Consider the following 6646-nt stretch of genomic DNA (forward strand, 5'->3'; position numbering starts at 1 on the left):
AAATCTACTGAGGTATCTGTAAAAAGTAAGTCACTTGAAATGTACTCGGAGTAAAAGATACTGAGTTACTTTTTTGAAGAAATAACTTTGATAGATGATTTTTGTTCCAATGAAATTCTTAAAGGACGAGAGCACAAAGTCCAGACGAGATTCTTTTGATTAGAAATTTGGAAATTAAAAATAGTAATAATAATAATGATGCACCCAAAAAGTAAAGACAAACTGGACAGTGAAAGGCCCCATAATCTGTCAGTTTATGAAGGTCTAGGTCCTGATGCTTTCAAAGACCATGTAGGATCTGTACTCTGTACTGGATTAAAATGTGTAATACTAAAGTGTACTTAAGTAAAAGTTAAATTACTGGCAAAAAGTACAATTGCACAAAAAAAAGCTACTTTATCACAGTAATTTGTTTAGTTACTTTCACCCCTGAGTAGCAGTACTTCATTTTTTCCACTTCATTCACTGCGTACGAGCTTCTCATGCACGGCTTGTGTGCGCACACCTGATGCCGCCGGGAGTTTAAACTCCTGGTGGTAGGACAGGTAACAACAATCTGAGGACATCAGGCAGGTGTCAGGTGGGTTTCAACTGCAGTGAGTGTTCTTGTTTCAGGAGAGCACAATTTCATGCAAAAATCATTGGAAACACTGGATATAAAATTACAACCAACAACACCTTGGTTCTTAGATGAGGATTTAACATTGCTGGCTAAAGCAGTTGTTTACAAACTGTGGTCCAGGGACCCCCAGAGGTCCTTGAGCAGCTCCCACGGGGTCCTCAGCAAAATGAGGACTGTTTTACCTCAGCACAAGTGAATGGAAAGTCAGTGTTCAACATGACATCTTAACAATTTCATACACAAAGACACAAACCAAAATACTTTCACAAATGGGAACCTAGGGGGTCTGAAATGAGAGATTTGAAAACCCCTGGGCTTAAGCACCAATTTAGGGCAATAAAGCCTGGTATGGTTAAAATAACCTTCCCAGCAGCATTAAAAAAAATTGTGGAAAAATTCTGACTGAAAGTAAAAAACAATGAGAAACAGTTCCGCTGTTTCCTCCTGTCTGGTGATAGCAGTACATTTGATCATTTATGCCATTAATAACAGTATAGTGCCACTACTGCACATTCTTACCAACAATTAATTAGATATCAACAGGTTTTTTTTTTTTTTTTTTTTTTTTTTTTTTGAGATTTTGGCACCAGATGATCATAGAGTTAAGAGACCTGCTGCCCCTGAACATCTTGTTCTCTCTCTCTGTCCCCTTAAATTTGTTTGAGTGGCTCATTCTGCTCAAACAGAGTCAGAAAGGCATTACACAGAAATGCATATAATTAGCAATTAATCTTTGCTAGTCTGATCCAAATGTAATGGACCATCATTGCAAGCCAGAGGGCTTCTGGTTGCATGAGACGAGCCCACTTGTTTCCAACACTAATCAACTTGTTTCCAGAATTTTATTGAATTAAGTTCTTGGTCCTGGTGGGCTGATCTGCCTTATTCAACTCAGCGAATTGAGAGAAGCAAGCAGTGCCATTCACTCACTCCCCTCACCCCTATCAAACTGGAGACTTTATGGTTACAAGCTCACCTCTCTGACCTTGAGGAGATTTTATCATTTTTTGGTGGAGTCTGGTTATGGGGAGAAAACAGAAGTGAGACTGGATGTAAACAGCAGGTGATGCTGTCTACCTAACAAATCCAGCAGCCACAGTTCAAAGTCATGATGGCTCAGGTCATTTGGTTCCCACTACGACTGTGAAGCACGTTCACGTCTTCCATCACTGTCTGGTTTTCGTCTGTGGCAAATTTTCCACAAGAATTGCCGAATGCACGACTGAAAACGTCCCTCTGGCCTTCGCCTCAACAGATCCTCCCCAGCATCCAGAGTTCAGAAGATTTTTCCAGTGGAAAGAGCTACAGAACAAATGGATAGGTTGAATCACTGTTGTGTTGTATTAATTTAGAGATACACAGATATACGTTGAGAATGTGTTGCTCTCTTATTTAAACAGATGATGAAAAAAGCAGCATTCAACATGAGAAGACGGTAATTTAACCACTGGCTTTGTGTTCGTGAAGCAGCTCCAGAAAAGCACCACAGAGAGAAGACAGGAGGAAGGAAAATGTCCAACAGACCAGGACGAACTGGAATTTGTTAAAATTACACAGCAGTCACCAGCAAACGCAAAGCAGATTTATTATATAACATATGACACAGGAATGCTCTGTCTGCTGTCAAAGCGTAAAAACTCTCACACAGTGTCATGATAACAGTACACGTCTGCTGAGCCCTGTAAGGAGGTCAAAGGTCAACGTCTTGCTCAAGGGCACTTCAGCAGGCGGACTGAGATGTGTACCGTCCATTAAAAAGCAAAACCGATTGTTTGAAATTTGTGTTTCATTCATCACTTTTGGAGGATAATTACTTTGACTAATATTTAATTTTACAACACATTTCATTCATACCTACTGGCAGCAGAAATCAGCAAAGGTCTTGAGGTTTGGCTTCATTTGAAAACAATATCAGCTCAGATTAACGTTGAAGTCGAGAATGAAACAAACAGTGTTCTCACTTTGGTCTGAAAGTCAAATTGCTTCCAGAGGGAACTGATGTACTCTCCATCTCTTAGCCATCATTTTCAAAATCTATTAAATCTCACTGGAAATAATTTTCTCTCCAAACTCTTTGAAGTCAACCATCCATCACCTGTTTTTCAAGACAGCTATTTCACATTTACTCTGTTAATAATAACTTGTTATATACTTTAGGGGAAGAATTTCTATTATTCTGTTTCTTCCTCAAGATTATTGTTATGGTATTTCTGCTTTTTTGAATATTATACAATATATCTAAGCTGATGTAATCTACTGTAATGTAATGGAATAAATGGATGCAATTTGGTCTAATATACTGTACTCTAATCTACCATAATCTAATGTAATATACTCTATAATGTGATCTAGTGTAATTGAATCTAATATAGTCTGATCTACTGTAAAACGTATCTATAATGTAATATAATGTAATTTAATCAACTCTAATGTCACCTAATCTAATCAATAGAATGCAATCTAATGTGATTTAACCTTATCTATCTAGTTAGGGTGGGATGCATCCTTGATAATGCTTTGTGCCCTACCCACGCAGCATTTATGGTTCTCAGTGGTGGGCAACTGGGTGTCGGTAATCAGTTAGGCAGTTTTCACCACCCACTGCAGAGCTTTAGAGTCTGATGTGGAGCAATTGCCATCCCAGGCTGAGGTGAAGTTGATAAGTTTGCTCTTGATGGTGCAGAAGTCCACTGGGACACAAGTGAGCTTTCTTAAGATTCTGCTGGAAATAAAGATTCTGTTGGATAGGATGTAGGAGTTCAGGGACCGAGTGAGATAATCGGAGCGGACACCAAAGATTTCGAAGCTTAACACATGCTCCACCACAGCTCTGTCCATGTGGATGGAGGCGTGTGCGTGGCTCTGTCCACAGTGATCTCCTTGGTCCTCTGGGTGTTAAGGACTAAGCTGATATCAGCACGCTATGAGTCCAGGAGCTGGACCTTGTCATTGCAGGCTCATCCACTTTTTTCAGGCCTAACATCATGGTGTCATCTGCAAACCTGATTATAGTGTTAGAACCATGTATGGAAATGCAGTCGTCTGTTAGGAGAGAGTAGGATATGGCATCCTCTGTTGACCTGTTGATGTGGTAGGCAAACTGATGGGGGAGTCAGGGGGTTGACAGGATTTCAGATTTGATAGAATCAGTATCTCAAAGCATTTTGCAGTGATAGAGGTAAGCACAACTGGTCGGAAGTCATCGAGGGCCGTAGAAGTGGAGTGCTTCAGACTTGTGGTTCAGGAGAGAGTACAGAGGGGGGCCCAGCACACAGCCTTGTGGCACACCAGTATTCAGGGTGAGAGTGGAGGAGGAAAGATAGAAGTCATTCAGGGCCAAAGCAGTGGAGTGCAGGATGGTGGCAGTCTGGAAAACTGTGGGGACAAATGCCTGGGCCAGGGACAGATTGAAAATGTCCATGAAGACCCCAGCCAGCTGCTCTGCACAAGCTCCGAGCACGCAGCCAGGCATTCATCCAGGCCACCTGCCTTCTGTACATTCACCTTGCTCAGGGTGGTGAAGGGAAGGAAGGAGAGTTGCTGGATGGGGGCACAGCACTGGATGGTTTGAAGTCTGTGATGGTCTGTATGCCTTGTTACACATTTGATTATGGGTATTATAAAAGTTACATATAAAAGTATTCAAAAGTGATTCATTACAAATGTTCTTTGCTTTTTCCAGGTTGTTATTGTACTCACTGTTGCACTGAACTTAACAAATGTTTCCAAGTGCCTGACATAAATTTAAAACTAATTCTACTAGAGAATAAAATACATAAAAGCAATAATAAAAATAATGGGAGGAAAATAGAAGGGGAATTTATTTACGCTGTATGGGTCTGAAAAGATTTCATGTTTTAATGAGGAGACTGTGATTTTGCCAGCCCCAGCCCCTCAGACAGAATGATCCAAAGGCTTTACCGGTAAGCCTGGATACTGGCATCACAGGAGACGACTGGTGTTTCAACTACTTTACGATCGTTTCGAGCAGCCAAAAGGCGTTTTAAAACTGACGCCAAGGTAGGGACTAAGAGATTTACTGAAATATGTTGGCCTTAGCCTTACCTTCTGACGGCAAGGAAACCATTAAATTGTTGCAGATCAGAGTCAAAAGCGTACATAAAAAGAAATGGCTGTGGGAACTGGAGATCTTCTGGTAAAGGTCATGGAGGTGTTAAGTGATGTTTGCCATGAGCCTACATCAAATATCATTCCATACTCTAAAATAACAGAGGAGCCAGTCCAACAGCCAGGAGAGAAAAAAAAATCAGCACACAAAAAAACTGAGAGCTACACCTTGACTACCTAGACTGAGGTGAAAATAATGTATGCCGCTATATATTCATAGGTAATATAAGGCTACTGCAACTGTTTCTATGGGCAAAGGTGCCAACACAGCCAACAGCTGCTATGTGAAAATTTGTTCTGTCTTGGCAAATATCTAGGCAGAAGTGTTGATATATAACCATCTCTAATGCAACTCACACTCACCTGCAAATATCTATTTTATGTCAAACATAAAGCCAAAAAATCTGCTCGTGGGAGCTGATAATCCCAGTTAGACAGGACAGAATAAGGCAAATCAGCCCACTATGATCATGAAAAAGACAAGTTGATAAGCATGGGAAACAAGTGGGATTATCATATCCCACTGAATAATTTCTTGGCATTAAATCCTAAGTATTTTTATGTGGAATACATAAAAGTGTGATCACTTAGGCCTAATAGACATTTCACCAGCAAGGATCAAACGATCAGCAGGAGGCTTTTAAATTATTTATTGATGGGATAATGATGGTCGTTTGAGGCTTGAACTTGCTTGTAGTTCTTCTGGATCGCTGACTGCATGTGGGTAAGCTTCGGACGTGACAGACCCCCTTTAGAACCCTGTGTAGGAAGGAGACAGATGGAAAGAGCACCTAAAAACTGGCCAAATCAATGCCTTCAGTCATTAATTGCCATTCTACATACTTTATTATGTTGGTGATGCCAGTGTTGAAGCATCAAGGGAATAATCCAACATTTCGGGCAAAATCCCCTTTCTCCGACTTCCACAGATAGAGAAAAGATGTTCGACTCCATTTTCGCCTCTGTACGTCCAGTGGTTTGTTTCCTACGGGTAGCATTTTGTATTAGCTTAGCATAAAAACTTGAAGTCTATGGGAGTCATTAGCCTAGCTCCATCAGAGTGAAAAAAAATAAACCTTACAGCAACTCCAAAGCTTGAAAAAAGGACAACATCGTTTTAGAAGAAGTTCTTTTGTGCGGTGTGCGGATCACTGCGCTAAACAGAGGGATACATATGTTCAGCGGTTAAAAATCTCAAGGTGTTTTTTTTAAGTACACATGACACACTGTGCTGTGTTTCCAGATGTTGCTGGAAGTTTTACTTTTTCCTTTAAAACAAAACAGTTCAACCTTCGAAACCTTTACAGCCCCACATTCGGCAAAATTGCGCCTCTTGCTTGCCGTCCCTTTCATTTATATTTGTAACGGCTGAATGAGAAGCAGCACTCAAAGCAGCAGCAAAGCAGGCTTATCACAGGTCTGTCAACTTCCTTTTCTAAACTGTGGGACATGCATTTCTACACCATTTCATGGTGTTTGAGATGTATAAAACAGAACAGTGTGCACACTTTATAAATCTGAGACAAAGACGGCATATGCATGTTTCTGTTTTTGTGGTGACATGGAATTTTAGTGATGAATCTACAGAGTTTTATGCATCTGGCCGCCAGGTTTATTATGAGCATGGTTTTTGCTTTTTGTGCTGTCAAACTCCTCCCCTTTTGACCACAAACTATAAAGATCAAGTTATTTTCACTCAAGGCGGCGTCCATACTGCAAAGACACTGGTAGAAACACAAAAAAATAGAATAAGCGTTGGACGGCTCTACTTTTTCAACCATGTGGAGCCTGTTTGCTTGCTGTTTGTGCAACACTTATCAACCCACCCCCCCTCTCCTGCCCCACCAAAATTCTGCAAATGTTCTCAAGCCATTCCGGGCTCTAACCCTGAACAAC

General features: G+C 40.8%; 1 protein-coding gene across 1 annotated transcript in view; it reads left to right on the forward strand.

Moving 5' to 3' along the window:
- The window catches only part of LOC115359829 (zinc finger protein 585A-like), a 1044768-nt gene that overhangs the window by 434157 nt on the left and 603965 nt on the right, over positions 1-6646 (forward strand). The gene's annotated exons all lie outside the window — the stretch shown is intronic.

This window comes from Myripristis murdjan, chromosome 5 (genome assembly GCF_902150065.1).
Source record: "Myripristis murdjan chromosome 5, fMyrMur1.1, whole genome shotgun sequence".
Classification (NCBI taxonomy): Eukaryota; Metazoa; Chordata; class Actinopteri; order Holocentriformes; family Holocentridae; genus Myripristis; species Myripristis murdjan.